The sequence below is a fragment of the Xyrauchen texanus genome, chromosome 35 (genome assembly GCF_025860055.1).
Source record: "Xyrauchen texanus isolate HMW12.3.18 chromosome 35, RBS_HiC_50CHRs, whole genome shotgun sequence".
NCBI classification, from domain to species: domain Eukaryota; kingdom Metazoa; phylum Chordata; class Actinopteri; order Cypriniformes; family Catostomidae; genus Xyrauchen; species Xyrauchen texanus.
In genome coordinates, this window is record NC_068310.1 from 23872614 (window position 1) to 23900533 (window position 27920).

At 41.4% G+C, this 27920-nt stretch overlaps 1 pseudogene; it reads left to right on the forward strand.

The window, feature by feature from the left end:
• The window catches only part of LOC127629270 (V-type proton ATPase subunit S1-like), a 29426-nt pseudogene extending 2180 nt beyond the window's left edge, over positions 1-27246 (forward strand).
• Positions 27247-27920: the final 674 nt, after the last annotated feature.

Genomic DNA, 27920 nt, shown 5'->3' on the forward strand with positions numbered 1-27920 from the left:
ATCTAATATTTAATATTGTTTTAAATGTTGCAAATGTATATATCTAATGAAAAATCCCTCAAATTAACAAATTTATTTAGAGACAAAATACGTATTTGTCATTTTCAGTGTTGTCCAATGTGATTAAATCAAAAATATTTTCAATAAGTGAAAGGAAATGCCAAATTAACTGGAAATGAAGCACCCTTTTCTGAAGTGGTTATTCTGAATTAGCATTATCTTAATTTGTTTCTGAAAAAAAAGCATCTTGCTGCTCTAAATTATGTGCATTGATTTTGCAATGATAACTATTGCCCCTCTATTTACACGAGTTCACAATATATTCCCAAGTATGATGTAAAAGCCCCTCTTGCCACCTTTAAAAAATGTATCAAAACAGCTTTCAATTATTATTTCTTTTCACACCTATTATCTTGCTCCATCATTACGCAATAAAACTAAATGTATTTGTTCAATCTTAATAAACTTTGTGACCAGTAAAAAAAATCTTCCTTAAGGTGTGCCTATTCCCATGTGGTACCTTATTATTGCAATATTTCACCCTAGATATTAAATAAACATTCACTTAACCCTCCTATTCTGATCAAGTAGGGCCACTTTGCTGTGCGTACTGTCAGTCAGTGAGCCGCATTCATTATAAAGTACAGGACTATGCAAAGGTTTTAGGCACTTGTGAAAAATGTTGCATAGTGAGGATGGCTTCAAAAATAATGATATAAATAGTTTTAATTTATCAAGTAACGTCATACAAAGTCCAGTAAACTTAAAAAAGCTAAATCAATGTTTTTCAGTGAAATTTGGTGTGACAACCTTTGCCTTTAAAACAGCACCGTTTCTCCTAGGTACATCTGGAAACAGTTTTTCTTGGTTGTTGGCAGATAGGATGTTCCAAGCTTCTTGGAGAATTTGCTACAGTTCTTCTATCTATTTAGGCTGTCTCAATTGCTTCTGTCTCTTCATGTAATCCCAGACTGACTCAATATTCAGTGGGGGGGCTTTGTGTGGACCATCTGTTGCAGAGCTCCCTGTTCTTCTATTCTATTTGCAAAATAAATGTTTGGAAGTCTAACATTTATATTTCCTGTTGAGACTCTATAGCTGAAAATATAAATAACCATCTTAAGACAAATGTTTTTGTGAAGCATCTTATGAGACCTTTGCACAGTACTGTACAATTAAAAACAATAATTGTTGACCAAAGTGCTGTAAGACCAAAATTAAAATAAAGCATTAAGAGACACAAAAGGCAACATCAATTTGACAGAAAAATGTACAGGTGTAACTTAAAATAAGAAAAAGAAAATAAATTATAGCATTTATTCTTCTCTGAAGTAAAAACAATTAAATCCTGCTCTTCTATTTGGATCTTATTTACATATACATTTCTTGATGTCACCATTCATTTGTATGTGCAAATTTATGTAACTTCACTAAAAAAACCTAGTTGAAACATGAAGAAAATATGAGAATGTGTCCTGTATTAAAGGCAGATTGCTGCCTTCTGGTGAAAAAAATACGTTACTTGAAAATCTTGTTATGACAATAATAGCCTGTAGATAGCTTCAGTTTTCAATGCAGTCTCGTACTCTGTGGTATTTCAAAATGTTATCATAAGTCATGCATTTAGATAGATTTAGACATGATCAAACAATTATTATTATTTAATTTTTTTTGTTTTACTGTTTTGAAGTGTTTTGCAATAATGTCACATTATGCTTGCAGTCAAACCTGACCTGATGTTTAAAAGAGAAGACATAAAATAATCATTTATTTCAAACATCAACATTTTAAAACTTTTAAAAAGTAAATTAATAATAATGTGAAGGAAATTAACAGAAAATTAAATTAGTGTATAAAACAGAACACTCAGACTTTGATCATTGTGTGTGTGCGCGCGCGAGAGTGCATGTGGGTGTGTTGTATTCTGTGTTCTACCTTCTGGCTGTGCTAGTCTCATCCATTTGTGTGTGTTCTGCATTGTCTGATTTATAGATTTTATTTGAATATGGTTATGGCTCTGTTATGGTGTCATTTTTGTGTTTGTGTTCATTTGTGTGTGTGTGTTTTCTGTTGGGGGGTGTTTGTGTATGTTTTGCATGTTTTGTTGTCTCATCCCTTCATGTCTGTGTGGGTTTTCTCTGCATTGTGGATGATTTATACATTTTATTTGACAAATTAAAAATAAAAAACTGCTCTGTTTTTTTAGCCTTTAGTCAAATTTTTTTTTTTTTTTTTTTTTTTTTAAGACCACTTAGACTGATCGAATCAAGTCCCAATTTTGTGTGTGTGTTCAGATGGCAAGTGGAGGAAAAGTTTTGTATCGCTCAAATAAACAAAACCATTTTTATCAGGAAAATTGACCAAACAGAATAGGAAGGTTAAACAAGTGAAATTGGTACTGTGACTGTTGTAATACATAACTGATGAAGAACATTTTTTAATACATTTATGCAGTCTCAACTGACTCTTTTTCATGCCCACTATACAGCTAAGTATAGATGACTTTACTATGTATGGTGGAGTGTTTGGGAACAAGCAAGATGGTACTTTTTGAACATAAAGGTGAGCTTACTCTTAAATTGTGATTATTTAAAAACAAATACTTACTAGAATTTAAACATGAATCAACATTTCTCTCTTGTTACACAAGTCAGCACTTCAGGCATCATCCAATCCCTTGGTGTTGCCAGCCCTGGGATGGTCAGACTCAGTGTTGGAACTCGTCCAGGGAGAGCTTGCTGTCCCAGTAGTCCACATCGACCCAAACACCCTGAAGGAATTCCAGCTGAACACCTCACAGCCATCAATGCTGGCCATCCATCTCCCTTACTCTACTGGGTAAGTGGATAACTGAGACCTGCACTGTTATATACAGTGTCTTGCAAAACAAATCCATCCCTTACAGGTTATAAGGCATTAGAACTCAACAGTGCCTGTCCACTTTTTCAGCTATCTTGGCTCCGAATAATTTTTCTCGTAGACCAAACCAACCAGCTCCGAAGTGAATCGCACCATAACAAACTTTGATTTGAGGCTTTGAAGTATTTGAAAATCAGACAAATAGGCAAATAATTAAGTACAATCTCATGAAGCATTGTGAATGATGTTATCAAATAAAAAAACAATGGAAAAATATAAAACTCTTCATTTAAAGTGGCTGATTATAAATATAGAAACAATATATCTTTATTTTATTGCAATACGTTCAGATATTTGTATATACAAGTAGTTTGAGAATGAAGGATTGGATTGGATTGCGTCATTCACAGTAGAGTACATATTCACTGCAGAGATTGTTTGATATAATAATTAGTGATGCACCGAGATGAAAAATCTGGGCCGAAACCGAAAATTCAGGATGCACTTGGCTGAAAACCTAAATTATATATATATATTTAAGTAGTTTTTTTTAATAGTTGTATTAATATTATACTTTTAATTAATTTCATGAATTTAATGAATCTGAATTGAAAAACTACAAACCAATAAAATGATCACTTTTACTGAAAGCAATGCACCAAAATTGGACAGAAAATATATTAAAACAATATAAAATATATTAAAACAATATTAAATATATTTTTCATTTTTCAGTCATTTTTACAATTATCCAAATAATGTAACGTCCTAGAAAACTATAATGATTTGCATAACAGCAGTCAAGTAATTAACTTAGCAGCTCTAGGCTAGCATCTTGCAAATACAAAAAGTTGAAATATGCTACACAGTCATTTTAATGAAAACAACAGGCAAAACACAGAATGGCAGAGGGCCTCTATTCTGTTTATGTAAACGTATTTCAACTTTAATATAAAATTATTGTGCAAAACAGCAGTAATAGAACTAAAACCAACCTCAAACTGTAAACGACAGATGTAGCCTCGTGAAGAACAAAGTTTTACAGGGCTAATTTTTTTTTAATGTAATTGCTATACACATAACAAACTGGACTGCTTTCTACGACGGTTACTCTTCTCATCAAGAACATGAGATGCTGCACTGAATAGTCTCTCACTCGCTGTGCTGGTGCTTGGGCAGATAAATATCTGCGTGCAGTCCGTGCAAGCAATGGAAAGCGATCTTTGTTGGTGTACCAGTTGTCAAGAGGATTGTAGTGTTCACGTGATATGGGTGTGAAGTGATCGTCTGTGTTCTGCAACTGCTTTCAGGTCCTTGAATAACATATAACGTTTGAGGGAGGGCACCTGGCGGACTTTCTCTGGTACCCTCCTAGGGTAAGCTGGTGCCCCCCTATTGAGTTGGTACCCTACGCATACTGCGTAGTATGCGTGTAGGGAGTGGCGGTACTTCTTTGAAGTATTTCCACACCGCTGACATCAGCCTTTGCTGGGTAGCACCAAGATTATGGCTAGATCGATTGAGAGTTAAACCTGAGCACTGAGGGGTGGGAGGCATATATTTTTGGCTCATATTTTCGGCCTTTTTTCTCTTTCGGCCAAAATAAACACAGACATAAAAAAAAACAATGGTTTATTTATAATTAATTAGTAACACATTTTTTCAAAACAATGTAAATTCAAATGCACACTCCAGAATTAATATAGGCACAATATGTAGAAGGGTTGGCACCTCTAAGAACATGTATTTATTTTTTATTCTTTCTCGATCTCACATTAATGTACCATAACCAGATGTGACCGTTGTGAAAACGTGCAATAGGAAAACCATCCAAAATGGTTTGAAACCAGTAGACCAGTTCTGAGACATATGTATGTTATCCATTATTGCTGCATGATTGATTACATTAAGATTGAAATTGCAATATATCCTTAGTGATTGCTAAAACTTAAAAGGCTGTGTTTTAAAAGATAGTCTACATTCAGCAATTCAGTCAGCGCTGTGTGAACAAGCGACGCCCTCTAGTGGTCTTGACAGCATTATCCCATACCACTATAAGACAGAATTTGAAAGGGCTTTTTTTCTCATTTGATTACTTTTTATTTTTCCATTATGTGGTTGACATTTCCGTGGAATTTCGCAACATAGTATGAATTTGTAATGTTCTATCATATACAGTACATACTGTACATGCAAAATGTGATGACTGTTGTTTTAAACTGTGAAAAATATTTAAGTACAAAATATATATTTTTTCATATCAATCATCATGTTATAATTTTCTTTAGTAATAGTTTTCTTTTGTATCTTATTCATCTATTTAAAGGTGCTATATGTAAGATTGACAACAAGCATTTGAAATGGGTACTGCAGTCCAAATTCAAAATATTGGAGAGTTGTCTGCCCTGCCCCAGACTTGAAACTCATGGGGGTTGCCAGAATGAGGACACGCAACAGGAATGAGGGAAACTGAAAATGTCTCCAATATTTATCCTTGTTTTACTACATCTCTGCTCATTGTGGTTTTTAGACTGATGGCGAGGCTTTTTAGGTCGGGTGGAATCTGTTATTTCTGATCCCGTTCGTTTGCTGGCTTCCAGGGCTGCAGCATGCAGTGTTGTTTGCCTGCAATCTTATTCAAGTCTGACAACCCAGCGGTGTCTGTATACTATTGGTGAGTGGGCAGTGGGCGGGATCACACAGGCCAAAACATAAAAAGAAATTCCGGCCTGAAATGGAAACTTGAAAGTTGAATATACTTGCTGTAGCTTTGTTATCGGAGAAGCCAGTATTTCAATTTAGCGAATTAGCAAATTTAGTTTCCTAATTCTCTAATGACATACGTATGGTCATTTTATGATTTAGTACAGTAAAAATAATATTACATATAGCACCTTTAATTTTCATTTTGGCTCTCTTTAATGTGTTGAACAGATCCAATCTACGCTCAATAAAAATTATTTATTGTTAGAACAGTAAAAAAGTTTTTTTACCTCTTTGTACATTTTTAAAGCAAAAGTCTTAGGTAAAAAAAAAATGATCTGAAATATCAGTATCGGCAAAAATTTTAATATCGTTGCATCCCTAATGTTTAAAAAAAATTAATTTTATATATATATATATATTTTTATAATTTAAAAAATGTGTTGTTATATGTTGAAATTAACATGAACCAAGAAATGCTGTAAAAGTATTTTTTATTGTACCACTGGTCAAAGAGTTTGTTAATTTATTAGATTCTTTTGGTTTATTTCAGAGTGTTGCTGGCCCTACACATATTTGTGGTCATATCACAAGACTGTTATTTTTAACCCTCATTTTTCATGCAGTGATCAAGCTAATGATGGCTATGTTACTGTCGCATCTCATTTTATCAATCCATCTACTGCTAGTAGTTTTTCAGCTGCTTTTAATGTTTTTCCACTGAAATCACTGCTTGAGTCTCCATTTTCTAGTGTGGGGCTTGAGGAGTTGGTCTCCAAGTTCAACTTGTCATGTTCTGGCATCTTAAAAACTGTGGCTCTGTTAAAATTTAGGAAGAAAAAAGTCAAGGCTCAGCCCTGGTTGAATAGTAATACCCGTGCTCTTAGGCAGCAGTGCAGGAAGGCTGAGCGAAAGTGGCTTAAAGATCAATTACAAGTGTCCTATGAAATTTTGAGAGACTGTTTGATTAAATTTTAAAGAGCAGTTAAATTAGCCAGATCAAGCTATTTTTCTAATATAATTTCAAAGAACTGTCATAATGCTAAAGTTCTTTTTTTCTACCATTTCATAATTTCTTCATCCAGCTGCCCTTACTCCCATCTCCCCTTCAGTGGACACATGTGAGCAGTTTTTAAAATGTTTTACTGTTAAAATTGCTGGTATACGCTCACGGATCTTACCTGTTAGTAATGATCCTGTTACCTATACAGTTCCACAAAATCTGTTGACCTGTTTTGTTACTGTGTCCCTGTCTCAACTCAAACATATAATTGCACATATGAAGCCTACTGGTTCTACGTGTGATGTTATTCCATCCACTTTGTTTAAGGAGGTGGTGGACTCAATTGGTCCAAGCGTGTTATCGATTGTCAACAGTAGCCTGACCACTGGTATTGTTCCCAACTGCTTCAAGCATGCTGTTATTCAGCCTCTTCTTAAGAAAGCAAACCTTGATTCATCTGATATGAACAGCTTTCGACCTATATCAAAATGATTCTTTGTCAAAAATATTGGAGAAAATGGTGCTTGCACAATTAAATGATTTTTTAGCTATCAGTAATTTGCTCGATAAATTTCAGTCAGGTTTCAGAGCTGGTCATAGCACAGAGTCAGCTCTGTTGAGAGTTTTAAATGATATTTTATTAGGTGTGGATTCTGGTAGTTCTGTTGGTCTTCTGCTGCTGGATCTCAGTGCAGCTTTCGATATGGTCGATCATGACATTCTTATCGATCGCCTAAGAGACCAGGTTGGTCTTCAGGGGTTAGCCTTGGATTGGGTCCCTCAGGGCTCCATTTTGGGACCCGTTTTATTCTCCCTCTACATGCTTCTGTTAGGAAAGATCTTTGATAAGCATGGCATACACTACCACTGTATGCTGATGACTCAACTTTACTTTCCTATTAAACATGGGAAGCACCCTTCTTTTGAGTCTCTGCATAATTGCATGGCCGATGTGAAGTGTTGGCTGGCAAACAACTTTCTCCAATTAAATGAGGATAAGGCAGATTTTATTGTTTTTGGTCAAAGGGGATGTGAGGTAAATTTAGATAGCAATTTGTCACTGCTTCCAGGGAAAAAACTTCCCTATGTAAAAAAACCTGGGTGTTATTTTTGACTCTGAGCTCAATTTTGATCGACAAATATATGCTGTTGTTAAAAAAAAATTTTTTCATCTTAGATCTATGGCAAAGTTGAAGTCCATCCTTTCTTTTGATGATTTGGAGAAGGTTGTGCATGCCTTTGTGTCTTCTCGATTGGACTATTGTAATGCTTTGTATTTGGGTGTGAGTCAGGCCTCTATCTCTCTCTCGCCTGCAGCTGGTCCAGAATTCAGCTGCTAGGCTTTTAACTGGAACAAGAAAATGAAAGCATATTTCCCCAGTATTGATTTCACTACATTGGTTACCGACCCAATACAGAATCAAGTACAAAGTGTTGCTATATGTATTTAAGGCTCTTCATGGTCTTGCACCAGAGTACATCTCTGCTTTAATAAGTTTGCATCAACCTTCAAGGTCTCTCCGCTCTGGTGATCAGCTGTGTCTGTCAGTTCCTCGATCTCGCCTAAAAACTCAAGATGATAGAGATGAGCAGCCCCTAGACTTTGGAATGAGCTTCCATTGGTCATAAAATCATCTCCGTCTCTTGTCTCTTTCCAGGGGGCCTTAAAACGTATTTATTTTCCCTAGCTTTTAATTAATTGCATTATAAATTGTACTAGGTCAAGTTTATCATATCCTGTTTTTATTGGTTTTAAATGCTTTTTGAATTCTTAAGCTGTATGTATGTGATTTTATTTATTTTTTTAACTCCATGTACAGCACTTTGGTACCCAGTGTGGTTTTTGAAAGTGCTCTATAAATAAAAATGAGTTGCGTTGAGAGTAATCAAAGAATGGGCCAAGGATCTGAATGCGTAATTGCAAGGCACTGCATTTAAAATGTAGATGAACTATTAATAATAATGTTTTATCATAACCATAGCATGTTAACTTTTTCTTTTTGTTGTGTTTGGGTTCGCATTGTATAAAATGGCAGTGCTAAGTTAAATAAATTGCTCTTGAATAATGGTGAGTAGCTGCATTTCTTTCTTGGCCATGTTTAATGATGATTCTAATACAATGATAATTTGTTGCTTCTTTGTTTGTTTATTGTAATTCTTTTCAACCTGATTTTTTTTTTTTAGTACCATAGTTCTGTAGCATCTAATATTTCTTCCCCTGCTAGATGAGATTATTGGAGACATCTTAGACATGTTCAATTCTCATGCTGTGCCTTACACTGCTTTATACACTGGCTTGAAACCCTCTAGAGTAAGTAATCACAATGCTCTGTTCTCATACACTTTGTTCCCCTGCAGTTCACACATCAAAGGACATCACAGCTTTGATGAAAACGTATAATTCAGTTTACGTTCATCACATTCATATGAACAGAATAAATAAAATAAATTTTTGTCATATGTGCATCTTCTGTAGGTCATTCAGGATACCACAATAACGGCCAGAAGTGCTGTGGGTCGATCGTTACCTCAGGCTCCACCACAACCATCTGTGAAACCTCCAGTTACATGGTTTCACAGTTACAGAGCATCCTGCTCTGGGCTGACACCCTCAACATTAGTTACTCTCGGGGTCAGTGGGTTGATTTGGGCCCAGAGACCTTTAATCCTTCTGCCAACTTGACTGGCTCAACTTGCAATGAAACACTTTCGAGGTTAGAGTGTAGCGAGTGTTATTTAATCTCACAGTTCAGAGATTATCAAGCATTTTATAATTTTATTCAATACATTACGTTACAATACGTGAAATATTTGTTATTTTTCAGACTCATCCTGAATTACCAAAATGTTCTGAATTTTCAGTCCTTGCGGCTTATGTGAGTATTCACTACACAACACTGTATACTTTCTCTGACCTATTTGGACACGTATAAGTCACAATTGAATATCATTGCATTAAATAACCAAAGATCAAAGCTATTATAATTTATAGCACAAACACACTGAAAAGTGTAAAAAAAAAAAAAACATCACTAAAAGATATTTGTTTGATTCAGACTTTTTTTTTGTATATACTGTGTTTATTTATACATAATAACATAATGTAATTAATGTGATGAACTACACATTTGATTACTCTGCTTGGACACCAGTGTGAACTTGAGTGAAACTGACTTTATATATCCGCTAAAAATATTTACATTTTTAAAAAGCATTTGAAGGCATATCTATGGGCTGAAATATGTGCCACCAGAAACTGAATTTGAACCATTTATATTTGAATTTGAATGGCTAAACTTGAATAATTGCATTGAAAAACTGAATTTGAATCACATCATTTGAAATTGTATTGTTTAATTAAAATGGAATTTATTCAAAAACTGAATCTGAATTGTATCATTTCAAATTGAATTTATTCGTTTGGAACTGAAGTCCAATAAAATTTGATCCTCACTGAAAATTAAACTCTATATATCTTCACATTCACTTCTCACAATTCAGATTCAGTTCTCAAATTCAATTTCAAGTTACTGAGACAGACATCCGGGTAGTTGGAGGATGAAGGAAGAGCAATCGCATGCAGATCGATAGATAGCGTTCATTGGCGCACAGGACTCCTCTTGGGCCAATCAGCACCAATGTTTTGGAGCACAGTACGTTACCCGCCATGAAACTATGGAATTACGATTGTGTCAATAATAATGAATGTAACTTTATAAAACTGAACGTAACTTTTTCAGAAACTATCAAAAATATTCCATTACAAAAGAAGAAAAACACAATTAAAATGAAAAAATGAACTCAGTCGCATCGAACAGGCTCTTCAAATATGCTTCATTTTTTGGTTAATGTTTTTCAAAGCTTCGCTTTAGCAAATCGTGGATTTTGAATACATTGCCACAGATTTCAGCTTACGCCGCAGTTTTTCGTTTGCTGTTTTGAGACAAACCTCTCGTGGGGGTGGGCTTAACAGTGATCTACTCTGATTGGATAGTGAGCTTTTGATGGACAGGTGCTCTCTGACCCGGATGTACAGACGTCTCTCAGTGGCGCGCATATTGGAAAGCTCTCGCGGTGATTTGTAGTTGTGCAATACGTCGGGCTTTGTTGTATTACTTACTAACAATATGTAAATAATATTTGACCTATAATTATATAATTTAATATTATATGAGATCTTCGATCAGTCTGTAAAGATGAGCTCTCAGGAGAGACACGGAGCCGCATCATCTTCCTCCTCCTCTTGTTTTTTATTGATTTTTTTTTCATTTTAAAAAAAAATTTTTTTTTTAATGCACAGAACAGGAACATACAAAAGAGAAAGCATATGTACATCACATAATATCAACCAAAACAATAAAGAAGACAAAAATAAATAGAAAAAAAAAAATAATAATAATAATAAAAAAAAAAAGATAATAATAATGTATATAACAATAAAAGAAGAGGTAGGGCCATTACATCACACAAAAATGTTCACATGAAGAGATCAAATGCAGTGCAGATTCTAACAGTCCTTATGGCTTTCTTATTAGTAGATACTGAAATCAAATTTAGATAATTTTCTGTTTCTTTTAAGAAGACAGAGAAGATAGGTTTACAGTTTAAAAATTTGCATTTGTGAATATAGAATTTGCTTAGGAAAATAATTAAATTAATAACAAAACAGACATTTTCGTTTGTGGGGTCTGAATCAAAATACCCAAATATAATGTTTCTCATATGTATTGAGAAGCCTGGCAAAATCTTACACTTGATAAAAACATCAATATCATTCCAGAGCTTCTGAGTGTAATGACACGACCAAAATAAATGAATCACTGTTTCATCAGAATTCACATAAAAAGAGCATGTTAGCTCAATGTCAGATTTAAATCTTTGTATACATTTCTTAACAGAACCTGTGTATCAACTTAAAGGAAATTTCTTTCACTTTATTTGTGAGAATGAATTTCTGCTGTAAAGACCAGATTTTTTTCCAATTAAGGTTACCAAACAAATTATTCCAAAAGGAAATAACAGGTGGAACAGAAATCAAATCCTTAAGAAATAAAGATCTTATAGTTTTTAGCTTTTGACTCTGAAAAACAGATTTGACCAACAGAAGTATCTCAAGGTTTAGGAAAGGATGCAGTAGATACTGGGGTGAAGTAATTACGGTTTTTAAAAAGCATACATAAACCAGAGGGAATAGCACCCATTACTGTAGCAAATTCTTTTGGGGTTACTGGTATTTGGTATTCAGAAAGAAATTCTGAATATCTGAATAAAAGACCTTGCTTATTAATCAGATGCTCCACTCCTCCTCCTCTTGTCCTTCAAGGCAGCTTGAAGTAAGTTCGTGTTACTGAAGTAACCAATAACATCGATAAAAGTTTTAGTCGTAACGTTACAGTGTGCAACAGTTCTGGCTTTATTTTGCAAATTTATTGTTTAACCACTTCAGCTCTGCAGGATATTTTGAAGTTTTTAGAGAATTAGGCATATCTGAATTTAAAAGAGCGTCCTGCCCACATACATTGTAGTAAATTGTCTAATTTTACAGAAAACACTCTAAATTTCAACACAGTGGTGGAATATTGCATATATTTTATTATATTTATTCACAATGTTTTGATAAACACATATAAAATATCATATTATTATATATTTTTTAATATTTTTTTATTGTCATTTACGAGTTTGCAATGCACTGATGTCATGTAGTTTGATTGTTTGTACTTTTGCACAGTTATTATATTCAAGGACGTGTCAATGTAGACAGTGCAGATATCAAACTGGTCTTTATTCTATAGCAAGGCAGAAATCGACTCGGTTACTAACGTAACCTCGGTTCCCTGAGAGGAGGGAACGAGTATTGCGTAAGTAGCTTACGCTATGGGAAAACTCAGTTTCTCGAGAAATATTGAAGTCTTTATGTAAAACGCATTGCAGCTGCACAGCAGACAGTAATTAGCGAGGCAGCTCGGTCATTGGCTGTGCTGAGGCAACTGCTCGAACCAATGACGGGGCGACTCTGAACGCGCGACCAATGGGCGCGCGCTCAGAGCCCGCCGAAATTAGCATAGCCAGGCTATATAATGGGCACCCCGTCATACGAGTTCCTTTAGGTTCAATCGACTGAAGCGAACTGACCAAGCACAAGCACGGCAGCTTACGCAATACTCGTTCCCTCCTCTCAGGGAACCGAGGTTACGTTAGTAACCGAGTCGTTCCCTATCGAGAGGTCTCTACTATTGCGTAAGTAGCTTACGCTATGGGAACACCATGTAAAACGGCGTGCGTGCTGACTTCACTCTATAAAGCCAGAGGCAGATGCCTGAGCCTTAAAGCAAAGTGATTATTCCACGAGCCGGCCAACGGCGAGCTACATAATGGGATAGTATAGAGCGCCCTTCCAAGGTGGTCCTTGGTGGGGTGCTCATAGTACAAACACAAGCACATATCTTATGTACTGAGTTTTCTATGTGCTGATATGCATAAAAAATCCTTTAAGTCGGTCAGGGACGGACCTTGTAAGGGAGGAGATAATGCTCAGCATATACATACTCCAGTCCATTCTACAGTCAGGCTGATAGAATGTTGGAATGCATTTTTCAATGTACTGATATGCATAAAAAATCCTTTAAGTCGGTCAGGGACGGACCTTATAAGGGAGGAGATAATGCTCAGCATATACATACTCCAGTCCATTCTACAGTCAGGCTGATAGAATGTTGGAACGCAATGAGGGGACCTGTAGGTTATAAAACCTGATAAATGTCGAAGGCGAGGCCCAGCCCGCCGCTGCACAAATATCTTAAATGGGTATCCCACTCGACCAAGCCCACGAGGAGGCCATGCTCCTCGTAGAGTGAGCTCTGGCGCCTAAGGGGCATTGAAGGCCCTTGGCTTCATAAGCTAGCGCTATAGCATCCACTATCCAGCCGATATTCTTTGCTTTGAGACTGCGAGACCTTTAGTGCGGCCACCAAAGCATACAAATAATTGTTCCGTCTGTCTGAACAGGGCAGAACGTTCCAAATATACTCTGAGCGCCTGACGGGCAGAGTAAATTAGCGTCGCTTTAGTCTGCTGGGGACGATAGGCTGCCAGAGATATCACCTGTGCTCTGAAGGGTGTGGAGAGCACTTTAGGAATATACCCGTGCTTTGGCCTAAGGACAACTCTGCAGTCGTTAGGTCCAAATTCCAGGCAAGCAGCTTGATGACAGCGCTGCAGGTCAGCCCACTCTCTTGACTGAAGCGACGCCAGCAAGAGCGCAGTTTTGCTGTTTAAGGTGCACGGTTCGGAGAGGTTCTAACGGGGCACTCTTGAGTGCATCCAGGACCGTGGCCAGGTCCCAGATCGGCACCGAGGGGGCGAGGAGGGTTCATCCTCCTAAGCCTCTTAGGAAGCGAATGATTAGATCGCTTTTCCCTAATGAATGTCCTTTATCAGGATTGTGCGACGCGCTATGGCAGCCACATAGACTTTGAGCGTGGAGGGTGTGCGACCGCCTCCAGCAGCTCTTGCAAAAGGCGAGTACACTTGGTATCTCACACGATTTGGGGTTCAAGCTCTTGGTATCACACCAGTCACTGAACACTTTCCACTTTTGGGCATATAAGCGCCTCGTAGAGGGTGCTCGCGCCTCAGTGATGGTTCTCAAAACTCCACTGGGGAGGTTCTCGGGAACCCGTTGAGGGGCCATGCATGGAGGGCTCCTCGTGGGCTTGGTCGAGTGGGATACCCATTTAAGATATTTGTGCGGCGGCGGGCTGGGCCTCGCCTTCGACATTTATCAGGTTTTATAACCTACAGGTCCCCTCATTGCATTCCAACATTCTATCAGCCTGACTGTAGAATGGACTGGAGTATGTATATGCTGAGCATTATCTCCTCCCTTATAAGGTCCGTCCCTGACCGACTTAAAGGATTTTTTATGCATATCAGTACATTGAAAAATGCATTCCAACATTCTATCAGGAGTGTTTTTGGCCATGCATACAGTGTTTGTAACTGTGGGAATGCGCACTTTAGTGTGTACACGTGACCCCTTAGTAACACAGGCAGAAAGTGTGCTAACACTGAGCTTACAGCTCTCAGAGGCGCGGGCGTGCGCTGAGCAGCTGTGTTGAGTGCCGAGTGCAGGGGTGCGTGTGAGATTACAGGCACGCGCGCTATCTCCGTAATGCTCGCAGCCGGAGAAATGTTTGAAACTGTATAGACAGTGTTTACAGATGGGGTGCATACATTGTAATAGGCACGCGCCACTTTCATAAAGCTTCCGCTCTTAGCGGGAGTTGCTTGGCTCATGGCGTCACATCTGTGATGCTCGTGACATGAGCCAGAGAATTGTTTGAAACTGTATGGGCAGCGCTTATGGGTGGGGGTGCATATACTGTAGTAGGCACGCGCCACTTACATAAAGCCTCCGCTCATGGGCGGGTGTTTTTGGTCATGCATACAGTGTTTGTAACTGTGGGAGTGCGACTTTAGTGTGGACACGTGACCCCTTAGTGACACAGGCAGAAAATGTGCTAACACTGAGCTTACAGCTCTCAGAGAGCTGGCCGCTGAGCAGCTTTGTTGATTGCAGGGGTGCGTGTGAGATTACAGGCACGCGCTATCTCCGTAATGCTTCGCAGCAAGAGCCGGAGAAATGTTTGAAGCGACAGTGTTTACGGGTGGGGTGCATACATTGTAATAGGCACGTGCGCCACTTCCATAAAGCTTCCGCTCTTAGCGGGAGTTTCTTAGCTCGTGCGTCGCATCTGTGATGCTCGCGGCGTGAGCCAGAGGTCTGTTTGGAACTGTATGGGCAGGCTTATGGGTGGGGGTGCATCTACTGTGGTAGGCACGGCGCCACTTTCATAAAGCCTCCGCTAGCGGCGGGTTTTTGGCCATGCATACAGTGTTTGTGTGTAGGGGTGTGTGCAGGACAGCAGGCACGCGCTACATTTATAGTATTTCCGCTTTTACTGGGGAAGTGTTTATAACTGTGGGAACAGTGCTTGTGTGTAGTGGTGCATACATGACAATAGGCACACGATCTACATTTATGGGGCGTCCAGCTCGAGCTGGGAAAGTATTCGGCACTGTTTGGACAGTATTGATATGTGGGAGTGTGCACTTTAGTGTGGACACGTGACCCCTTAGTGACACAGGCAGAAAATTACTCTTGTGATTTCTGTGTGTTGCCGTTAAAACGGCGTTTGATTGCAGGTGAGCGAGTTCTGTGACTGGCCCATTGACTGCTGTACAGACATTTCCAGCCGCCTGTAAGGGGACTGGGTAATGTTTTACAAGTTTTGCTCGCTGCAGTGAAGCGTTCAGCGAACTCTCTTACCGTGCTGGTGCCCGTGCTCGTGTCCGCTAATGTCGACGGCGCGGGTCGAAGGCGAAGCCCGGCCAGTCGTCGGATGCAGTGCCAATTGGAAAGGCTGTCATCCTTTTCACCGTCTTCCCCTGGCGCGCCGAACGAGATGAGACCCACCGCTCTGTTGGAGGGGTGCTGGTCCGTCTGCGTGAATTGGACTGGCGGCGGGGAGTTCTCGGGTGGTGGTGAAGCACGCGGGGACTGGCCCGGCGTGACGTCACTGAAGTCCGCGTGCTCTGGCGGCCTCCGTGAGCCTCTGTGAGCTTCTTGCGTGGCTCGAACAGAGGGGACGGCAGTACGGTGGTAGCAGGCTTGTTCGCGGCGAAGCGAACGCGCGGCTCGTTGAGGCCCAGGGAGTCACATTCGGGGCATCCGCCTCGAGTGAAAACAGCTTCTGCGTGGTCAGGTCCCAGGCAGCGAGTGCAGATAATGTGACGGTCCCTGTCAGGAAGAAGGCCTCTGCACGAGGCGCAGGTCGAAGGCATTTGGAACAACGCCTCGAATTTGCTCTTTTACTAAATACAAAAAGTGTCGCAAAGGCGAACACTTGCAAAGTAGCTTAGTAAAAAGGATATAGTGATGCGCACCGGATGGCATAGCAGAAGGCTTCGAAGGCGGCTGCAGGCGCCGGCGTCCTCTTAGCAGTCCTGCTGTAGGCTTGTCAACGCCGGGCGAAAGACTCCAACAATCCGGAGGATCCAGCGAAGAGGAGGTCTTCGCTGAAGGAGATTAAATCTAAAGGAACTCGTATGACGGGTGCCCATTATATAGCCTGGCTATGCTAATTTCGGCGGGCTCTGAGCCGCTGAACGCAGGCTAGCGCCCATTGGTCGCTGCGTTCAGAGTCGCCCCGTCATTGGTTCGAGCAGTTGCCGCAGCACAACCAATGACCGAGCTGCCTCGCTCATTACTGTCTGCTGTGCAGCTTCAATGCGTTTTACATAAAGACTTCAATATTTCTCGAGAAACTGAGTTTTCCCATAGCGTAAGCTACTTACGCAATAGGAGAGACCTCTCGATAGGGAACTTGGTGCAGATGCTGCATCTGCAGCTGTACATAACAACCTTGAAATTCTTAACCAGTCGCTCGGGAATACCAGCACAAGGCAGGGTCAGCAGCAGTCGGGGCAGAGTCAAACAGTGGACCAAGATATGGCCAGGTTTCAGTTTTGCAGTCATGACAATGACAAAACAGCAACATTTTATTTAGCATGCATTTACAATACAATAATAAATTTGCAAAATAAAGCCAGAACTGTTGCACACTGTAACGTTACGTGAATACAACTTTTATCGATGTTATTGGTTACTTCAGTAACACAAACTTACTTCAAGCTGCCTTGAAGGACAAGAGGAGGAAGATGATGCCGCTCCGTGTCTCTCCTGAGAGCTCATCTTTACAGACTGATCGAAGACGATTATTAGACGATCGAAGGTCTCGTATAATATTAAATTATATGATTATAGGTCAAATATTATTTACATATTGTTAGTAAGTAATACAACAAAGCACGACGTATTGCATAACTACAAATCACCGCGAGAGCTTTCCATATGTGCGCCACTGAGTGACGTCTGTACATCCGGGTCAGAGAGCACCTGTACATCAAAAGCTCACTATCCAATCAGAGTAGATCACTGTTAAGCCCACCCCCACGAGAGGTTTGTCTCAAAACAGCAAACGAAAAACTGCGGCGTAGCTGAAATCTGCAATGTATTCAGAATCCACGATTTGCGAAACGAATCTTTGAAAAACATTAACCAAAAAATGAAGCATATTTGAAGAGCCTGTTCGTGCGACTGAGTTCATTTTTTTTCATTTTAAATGTGTTTTTCTTCTTTTGTAATGGAATATTTTTGATAGTTTCTGAAAAAGTTACGTTCAGTTTTATAAAGTTACATTCATTATTATTGACACAATCGTAATTCCATAGTTTCATGGCGGGTAACGTACTGTGCTCCAAAACATTGGTGCTGATTGGCCCAAGAGGAGTCCTGTGCGCCAATGAACGCTATCTTCCTTCATCCTCCAACTACCCGGATGTCTGTCTCAGTAACGAATCGGTTACTAACGTAACCTCGGTTCTCTCTAGATGAGGGAACGAGTATTGCGTAAGCTAGCTTACGCTACGGGAAAGATTCATCTTTTCTGAGATATTGAAGCCAAAAAATTATCCTTAATTTTGTATCCATTGTCAACGCAGTGCGGCAGCTGCAGACCTTGAGCGGGCTAGCTAGCCCATAGGTTGCTCTGCGGCAACTGCTGCAGCCTATAGACGAGCTTGGGCGAACTCGCATCCAATGAGAGGCGTCCGCGCGCTCACTGCATCAAAGCCCGCCAAAATGGGCGTGACTAGAGTGCATATAAGCGTAGTTCGTAGGCTGGAACCCTGGTTTTCATTAAATGAAGCGAAAAATCGAACGAAAAGCTGCTCAGAGCATCTGAAAGATGCGGAGCGCGCAGTATACAATCTCAGTGCTCTGACTGGGCAAAGGAGATTGGCGTTGCGTTCGCTATCAGATGCTGTTAGCGCCGACAAGGAAATGATCTGTGCTCTGAAAGGAGTACCGATCACCTTGGGGACATAGCCGTGTCTAGGCTTTAAAATGACCTTGGAGTCACTTGGTCCAAACTCAAGACACGCAGCGCTAACAGACAGCGCGTGAAGATCTCCCACCCGTTTAACTGATGATAGGGCAGTTAGAAAACGGTTTTAAGTGAGAGGTGTTTCACATCCACGGATTGAAGCGGTTCGAAGGGAGGGGCTTTTATAGCTCGAGAACTATAGAAAGATCCCAGATAGGAACCGATGGGGACGCGGAGGGTTCATCCTTCTAGCTCCCCTGAGGAAGCGGATGACCAGCTCGTTTTTACCCTGTGACTGGCCGTGCAGGGGTTCAGCGAACGCCGCGACGGCTGCCACGTACACTTTGAGCGTGGATGGGGATCTGCCCTTATCCAGCAGCTCTTGTAAAAACACGAGCAGCGGCGACACCCCACATGTCCGTGAGTCCAGGTCTCTGTCGGTGCACCATTTTGAAAACACAGACCATTTTGACGCATAGAGTCTTCTCGTGGAGGGGGCTCTAGCGTGTATGATAGTGTTTGTTACTCCTTCTGGCAAAGCGACGGGTAGTCGTTGATCACCCACGCATGTAGCGCCCAGCGCTCTGGGTGGGGATGCCAGATCGTGCCGCGAGCTTGCGAGAGGAGATCTGCTCTCACTGGGATGGGCCACGGGGCTGTCAGTGACAGCTGCGTAAGCTCCGGGAACCATGTTTGATTCTCCCAGCGCGGGGCTATGAGGAGCACCGAGTGGCGCATTTCCCTGATCCTCTGCATTACCTGTGGCAATAGTGAGACGGGAGGGAAGGCGTAAGCGGGCGGTTGGGCCAGTCCTGGGCCAGCTGCGTCCTCGCTCGAGAAAAATTTTGGGCAGTGAGTTCTCTTCTGGCGCTAAAGAGGTCTATCTCTGCTCTGCCGAATATGCGCCATAACGTCTGGACTGTTTGAGCGTGCAGGGACCATTCCCCTGGGGAATATTGTCTCTGGACAGTCTGTCTGGGCCGTCGTTCAGGTGGCCTGGCACGTGCGTCGCCCTCAGCGAGCGCAGGTGGCACTGGGACCAACTCAGTATGCGTTTCGTCAGATGGAAGAGGTTCCTGGATCTGACACTGCCCTGACGGTTTAGATATGATACCACAGATCTGTTGTCCGAACGGACCAGGACGTGGTGACCCTGAATGACCGGGAGGAAGCGCACGAGCGCGTAGGACGTGTCTGTCGAATTGACTTTTCGGCGAGATACAGCTCCCATCGTCACTCCCCGCTGGTACCATTCGGCCACTGTCCAGGGCTGCAGAGCTGAGATACAGGTCTGAGTCACTCTGATCGGCTGGCGGCCTGTGGCCCAAGCCCGGCGAGACGCGCGGGTGTTTAGCCAATGCTGAAGCGGGCGCATGCGCAGTAAACCCAGCTGAAGTACTGCTGCGGCTGAGGCCATGTAACCAAGCACTCTCTGAAATTTTTTTCAGAGGCGTGAGGCTGTTCATCTGAAAGGACGCGGCTAGTCGCTGAACACGGCGTGCGCGCTGTGTAGATAAGCGAGCCGTCATTGCCACTGAGTCTAGTCCAAGGAAGGAAATTGCCTGACTGGGCTGTAGTGAGCTCTTGGTCCAATTGACTGCAAGGCCCAAACTGTTCAGATGACTGAGGAGAACTGTCCTGTGAGACAGGAGCTCCGTATGTGATTGTGCCCAAAATCAGCCAATCGTCCAAATAGTTCAGAATTCGCAAACCCTGACTCCTCAGGAGTGCGAGCGCCGCGTCCATGCACTTCGTGAAAGTACGGGGTGCTAAGGACAGGCCGAACGGAAAGACGGTGTATTGATAAACCTGGCCGTCGAAGGCGAATCTCAAGAATGGCCTGTGACGGGGATTTATTTGAATCTGAAAGTATGCATCTTTCAGATCGAGAGAAATAAACCAGTCCCCTGGCGCAACATGCGCGAGGAGTTTGCTGGTTGTAAGCATTTTGAACGGTCTTTTTGCAAGCGCTTTGTTCAAAACCCTGAGATCTAATATTGGTCTGAGGCCGCCGTCTTTCTTGGGGACAAGAAAACAACGGCTGTAAAACCCGACTCGCTCAGAGGCGGCAGCACTCTCTCTATGGCCCTTTTGCACAGAAGGTTTGCTATTTCTGAACAAAGCATGCATGCTGCTTCCGTGTTCACAGTAGTTTCGAGCCGCGAGGAGGACGGCGATCGAACTGTAGCAAATAGCCCTGTTTTATTGTGCTTAATACCCATTCGGATATCCCTGGAATATCTTCCCACGCTTTGAAGCATAATGTTAGAGGGTGAATGGCCAAATCGCCCTGATTGGCGCACACAGCACGCTGAACAGAATGTGTGAGCGCGCTTAGTGTGTTTATGCATGACTGCTCGCAGACAGCAGAGACAGGCTGTTCTGTGAGTGACTTCCCGATTGGGGTAAATGGGGAAAGAGTCACATCTGATAAGTGATGTGCGAGCATAGTCACGGGCACGGGACTTACATGCGGAGAGGTGTTTGCTGGCCGTGTGACAGAGCGGGCAGAGGAGGGGCGCATTTATTAATGAGAGCCCGTTCGTGGGCGCATTTATTAACTCTAACACTCGAGCGATTCGTAACCGCTTTATGTGAGTGTGCTCTGATAGGGACACGGGATGTGTAATGCTTGTGTGTAGGGGTGAACACTGGGTTGTGGCCACATTTTCTACACATAGGGCATGTTTGCTCTTTACAAGATTTCTTTGGGTCGCCATGAAAACGGCGTTTGTGCGCAGGCAAGCGGGTGTTAACACCGGCTTGTTGGCTGCTGAATCTACCACTGTAGTAGCCAGAGAGAAGGGGACTGACAGGGGGCGAAGCTTTGACGGTGGTCCGCGCGGCGCGGACTGATCCGTCGCTTTGTCAACAAAGCTAGGAGGACTTCGGTTGTTCAGGTTTCAGCGCGATTCTAGGCCGAGGCCTGTGGGCGGCGGTCTGCGGCGGCTGTCTGAGCGCTGATCGAGGGCGCCGCCCTGTCGACGCTGAGAAGTCTGGCTTTGCTGAGCTGGGCGCTGTGAAGAGGCTCGTGCAGGAGGCTCACGTGGGCGGCCTGCAGAGGAGTTAGCGCGACGAGGCAGAAAGAGATTCATGGCTTGTGTGGCTTTTGGACCTCTGAAAACCGGTCAATGATACCACTCACCGCGGAGCCGAAGAGACCGGATGGAGAGAGCGGTGCGTTGAGGAACGTAGAGCTCTGCTTCTCCCATGTCGGCTAGCGTTAGCCACAGATGTCTCTCGGTCACAGTCAGCGCGCCATGCACTTCCTTATAGCTTGGGCTGCAGCTTTGGTAGCTCGGAGGGCGAGGTCCGTCACACTTATGTCTGCAACCGCCTCTGGATGCCTGCTTTCCTCATCCCACTCCCGTAGAAGGTCCGCTTGGAGGATCTGTAAAACGGCCATAGAGTGCAGAGCAGATGCAGCTTGGCCGGCGGCGGAATAGGCGCGGCCAACACAGGAGGAAGTTGTTCTGCAGGCCTTAGACGGGAGCACTGGTTTAGACCGCCATCTCGCGGAGGGCGGGCAAAGGTGTGCTGCTACCGCATCCTTGACCGGAGGGATGGAAGCGTAGCCCTTCTCGGTGGCGCCGTCCACCGATGGAGTTCTGGCAGGAAGGGAGCGGCCCGGGTAGCGGGTGCTGCGCGGCGGCGGCTCTGAAGAAAGCAGCCGTCGCGTCTGTTGGGTGCCTGCTCGGGGCGGTGACCACTCGAGCCCGAGGCGGTCGACAGCCTGTGTGAGGAGGCGTGTTAGTTCCCCTTCGACTCCGGCGCGGGTCCTGCTGGATTCCTGGGCTGAGGAGGAGGCGTGTGAGCCTGACCACTCTCGCTGTCCGAGCCATGATGGAACAGCCCTTATCCTCCGCTTCGTCCGAGATGGCAGCAGAGCAGCCGCCGGCGGCAACTGCGCTGGCCCCGTGTGGGCGGGAGGGTGAAGGCGATGCTCGAGGGATGGGCTCCGGCGAGGCAATCGCTTCTACCACTGGTTCCGGCAGCCTTTGAGAGCGGCGCTTTTTCTGCGTGGCTGAATAGAAGGCGGCAGCGGCTTCGGTCCTGAGCGCCGAGTCAAGCCCGCAGGGTCGACATCGGCAGCTCCTCGCAGAGATCGCATCCGCCTTCAGCGAGGGCGAGCTCTGCATGCCCCAGTCCCAGGCAGAGAGCGCAGATGATGTGGCGTCTCGGTGCTGAGAGGGCGGCATGAGGCAAGTGAGCGAGGCATCTTTAAAAGACGCCGTACTTTTTGTGAAGTTCTTAAGAACTAGCTTGCTTTAAAAGGATACGTCGCCGGATGGCGTAGCTCGCAGGATGGCTGAAGGTGGCGAAGACGGCCGGCTTCTTCGAGCGCTGTCCACGCTTGCTTGGTGCCCCTCGAACGGCGACGCGGCTTCTGGTTCAGAGATGCGAAGAGCTTCGCTGAAGAGATGAAAATCAAGGTTCCAGCCTAGGAACTACGCTTATATGCACTCTAGTCACGCCCATTTTGGCGGGCTTTGATGCAGTGAACGCGCGGACGCCTCTCATTGGATGCGAGTGCGCCCAAGCTCGTCTATAGGCTGCAGCAGTTGCCGCAGAGCAACCTATGAGCTCGCTAGCTAGCCCGCTCAAGGTCTGCAGCTGCCGCACTGCGTTGACAATGGATACAAAATTAAGGATAATTTTTTGGCTTCAATATCTCAGAAAAGATGAATCTTTCCCGTAGTGTAAGCTAGCTTACGCAATACGAGAGAACCTCCCGTAAGAGAACTTGAAATTGAATTTGAGAACTGAATCTGAATTGTGAGAAGTGAATGTGAAGATATATAGAGAGTTTAATTTTCAGTGAGGATCAAATTTTATTGGACTTCAGTTCCAAACGAATAAATTCAATTTCAAATGATACAATTCAGATTCAGTTTTTGAATAAATTCAATTTTAATTAAACAATACAATTTCAAATTATGTGATTCAAATTCAGTTTTTCAATGCAATTATTCAAGTTTAGCCATTCAAATTCAAATATAAATGGTTCAAATTCAGTTTCTGGTGGCACATATTTCAGCCCATACATATCTTTTTAAACTAGCTTTTCAATGATCAATTTATTATTTTTTTACATTTTTTTACTGATTATCAATATTCAATTTGTATGTTTATAATTGATATTTCCCTGCATTTGTTTTAATTCACTTCATTTTATTTTTGAATCTTTATACTCTTTAATTTTTATTGAGATGATTTATTGACTTTCTCTGATTTGTTGAATTCTATATTTTTATACTTCCAACCGTTTATCACTTTGAGCTACATTTCATGTATGAAAGGTACTATACAAATAAAACTTATTTAAATAAAAAACAAATGTTCTGAGAAAAGTTATTTGTTTGCAGATGCCACTTGTTTTCATATTTTCTATCTAATGCAATGATGTTTAAATATTTTTAAGTGTGCCTTAACTGTCCAAATACTTTTATTTGAAAATAAGCAGCCACTGTACATAATTTGTGGATTTTAAGTACAGTATTCACAAAAATTTATTCACTAAAAATTAGCATGTTGTACCTTCATGATAAAAAATATCTTTAATGCTTCCCCAAACCTCTAGCTTCTCTAAGCGCAAGATATTCTTTCCTGTGTCTGCATGCAACTGGACTATCATGGAGCAGGTGGTAATAGAGTATGACGGGCAGACAGCGATCTTTAATGGCACTGGTGGTATCTATGCTCCTGCAGAGTATTCTTTCCACTGTCAGAGCGTGAGCAGCACTGATAGCGCCCTGCTGGTGCCTTGCACTCCTACTGACAACGCTTCCCAGTGGAGACTGTCTTTCACTGATTTTCAGGTACTGTTGCAACGAACCACTTTATAATGGTTGTAGTGACTATCTTTAAATCAAATTCCTATAATTAGTCACTTCTTGGGTCAGCTGAGGGGTTTAGACGCTTCCTTTGGTTAATGATTCATTGTCCACAAGCTTGCATCGAGTTCCTTGTTTTATTGACTTAATTTGTGTTAGAAAATAAATCTGAATTGAAAATACAACTTTTACCAAACAAATTAAAGCAATAAAAGCTACGGCCAAGCACAAAGAGAGGAAGCTCTAAAGACTGTGTGCTCTCAGCAGGCCACCTCCTCAGCAAGCAACACCTGGGCTTTTAAGGCATCATCTATCCTGCAGAGGGCACACAACTCAAGAAATACAAGTCATACTAAAATTAAATTGAATAAATGACTCCTACAATGGTAGTGACTGGAATGGGTTTAAATGAGTCTTGCATCCTTTTGGTGACTTCATGTTCTTGTCATTGAAAGTTTTATCTTTGTGCTTGTCAGTTGTAAAGCTGATGTGTGTAGTTTGTTTAGAGTTTAAATTCGATCCCAGCTTAATTTGCAGAGATAACTATGAGTAAGCCATTTGCTGGCTGATTTCCTTGAAAAGTGTAAACATTGTGGCTCTGATGTGCTTTCAAGACATTGTTCTGTTTGTTTGAGCATCCTGGCCAACCAGACATGGCAATATTGGCTGATCCAATGGTGTGAGTTGGCAGTTAGAATATCTGTTTTCAGACCAATTATGGCAGACAGGGGAGTGGTTGGAAAATATGTTTAAAAATAAACATTATTTTTGCAATTCTGCTTGGTGATATTAGTGCTGCAGAAGTTTCAGCTTCACATTTCCACTTTAAAGTTGAGGTACAGCATTTATGCATACTTTTAATTACAAATTGGTGTCCAGCCAGGCTTACTTTTCAAAAAAGGAACTCTGCAAGTTCTTTACTAGAATTGTGTTCATTTTGTTTTAATACATTGTGAATGCTTTGATTTTGTTTCTAGAATTTGGTGAAAGTGAAGTGTGTTTTTTTTTTTTTCGCTGACAGCTTCTCCCATTATTTGGCCAAATAAGTCCATTCGCAGCTAATCAGCTTATTATAGGTAGTCCCGGCCCACGTCATGCCATTGATTGAACCAGATGTTTACATTTTAGACTGCTCCAAGAAACAGAGCAATTTTGCAAGTGCCACAGAGCCATAGTGTTTACTCTGTTTGGGGAAATCAACCTACAAATGGTTTATTTAGAGTTGTCTCTACACATACAAATAAACAGCATAGTTCACTTTAACAAAGTGCACCGTGATCATTGTGTCATACATAAAAAGGGATAGTTCACTCAATGTTTAACTTGTAATTTTTGAAGAATGGAATATTTTGAAGAATGTATGATGTCCTCCCCCTACAAAGCAAGTCAAATGGGGTTCAATATGTTTGTTACCACCTCTTTTGAAGCGTTACGATAGCTTTGGGTAAGAAACAACCCCAAAATGAAATCCTTATTCACTAAAACCTTCACTTCACCCCAGCTCTCCTAAGCGCTTATGAGAGACACTACATGCTTCCTCACGCTTGATTCTTGCAAAAAGTGATGTACACAAACCATACAATGTGTTGCCCAAATAGGATTTTTTTTTTTTTTTCAGTCGTGGTTTTAATTGTATAGTCTTGAGTTTAAAATTAATTTTAAATTTGATGGCGGTCACCAGAAGGTTGATATGGCAACCCCATTGTCTTGAAGCCTGCACTATGTTCCAATCAGGCAAGATTTCAAGATTTATAGTGAATAAGGACTTACATTTTGATCTGTTTCTCACCTAGCACTATCGTATCATTTCAGAAGACATGTTGGAATACTTTTATGCTGCCTTTGTTTTTTTTGGAGCTTGAAAATTTTGAACCCCATTGACTTGCATTGTATGAAAAAAAAAAAAAAAAACACCTCATACATTAATCAAAATATCTTAATTCTTGTTCCAAAGAAAAAAGTTGTTTGGGTTTGGTATGAGGGTGATAGAATGATGAGAGAATTGTCATTTGTAAGTGAACTTATTTTTTTAATTATTGTATTTTTTTAATAGGACTAATAGGATTGCAGCCCCCCTGCGTCATTTACATAATAGAATGAAATAAAAAAAAAAAACATCAAGTACAACTACATGTTGGATGACTGTGATATGTAATTTATTTTCAACAGATCCAAGGATTCAACGTTACAGGCGAATTCCTCTCATATGCAAGCGATTGTGCAGGCTTCTTTCTGGGGATTTGGATGGGTCTGCTTACCTCTCTTCTCATGGTTCTGATTCTCACCTATGGAATGCACATGATCATGCAGCTGTGCACCATGGACCGATTTGATGATCCAAAAGGCCCAACAATTTCAGTGCCTCTGAATGAGTGATTTTAGTGAGAAAAAAAAAACTCATGTTAATTTACACGATTTGTAAAGGTGTCAAAAATTTCCAGCTCTCAATGTGGTTGGTACTGCAATCAGGTATTTATGGATCTAGCACAAGTATTTGAATGTTTTTAATTGTGTTTTGAATGTGCATTCTAAGGTCATTTACATACAGTGCATGTTCTTCTTTCTAGTGGAAAACTAGACTTGAGGGAAATTCCTTTTTTGACGTATTTTGCATTAGATCAACTTTCACTCATTTATTGTTTTTAGGACTACTATTATTTATGTTGTTTGTCTTTTTAAATCCATGTATTTCATACTGTACTAGATTTTTATGTTTGTGAATTTGTAAATTGAAGATTTGCCCATATTTAAATGTCAAATGTCGTAGACAAGTGCCTAGAGTGTATGAAAGTTCTCTTTCCTAATATAAACCATAATTATTCAGTTGTGGGTGCTTCAACTTCATCAGCATGTATGGTTCCATAAAGAACCTTTAACATCCAGGGAACCTTCCCATTAAACCAATGGTTTTGTAGTGGAAAAAAGTTCTTCAAAAATCGTTATTTTAAGGTTCTAAAAGGTTCTTTCGGGAAAAAAAGCTAAAGCTAAACTCCTTTTTGCATCTTTGTATAAGAGTGTTGAGTAATTGACTTGCATTGATTTTCAATGACTTAAAGGTAATTAATAGAAATGTCATCAATTAATTTGGTACCTTTCAATTTTTTATCAAATAATTTAACAGGCTGTGACAAAGTGCCAAAGTTACACATGCATTTATGTGTTTTTAGTGGGCCGTTTGTTTAATTTGTGAGACATCCAAAAATAGCTTTATTAGTGGCTTGAAAAAAACAAATACTTTATAAAAGTGAATTAAGCCTGACTTGTCTGAAGACAGATCCTCATTCCACATGCAAAAAAGAGTGTTTACAAAGGCATCTTAAAGGAATTATTTTCTAAGGGTCAAAGAAAGGGTGGAAAATGGGAGGGAGTTGTTATGCAGAAGTATAATTACAACAGAAATTATTTCCAGTGTATCTCCTGGCTAGAAATACTTTCAGCTATAAACAGCTCTCTTAATATTATCAAAACCCCAGAAGTTCAATTAATTGTATTTGTATAGCGCTTTGGAAAAAAACACGTTCCTAAGCAGATTTACACAAAATGTATAAAAATAGAAAAACAGTGGATTTCCTC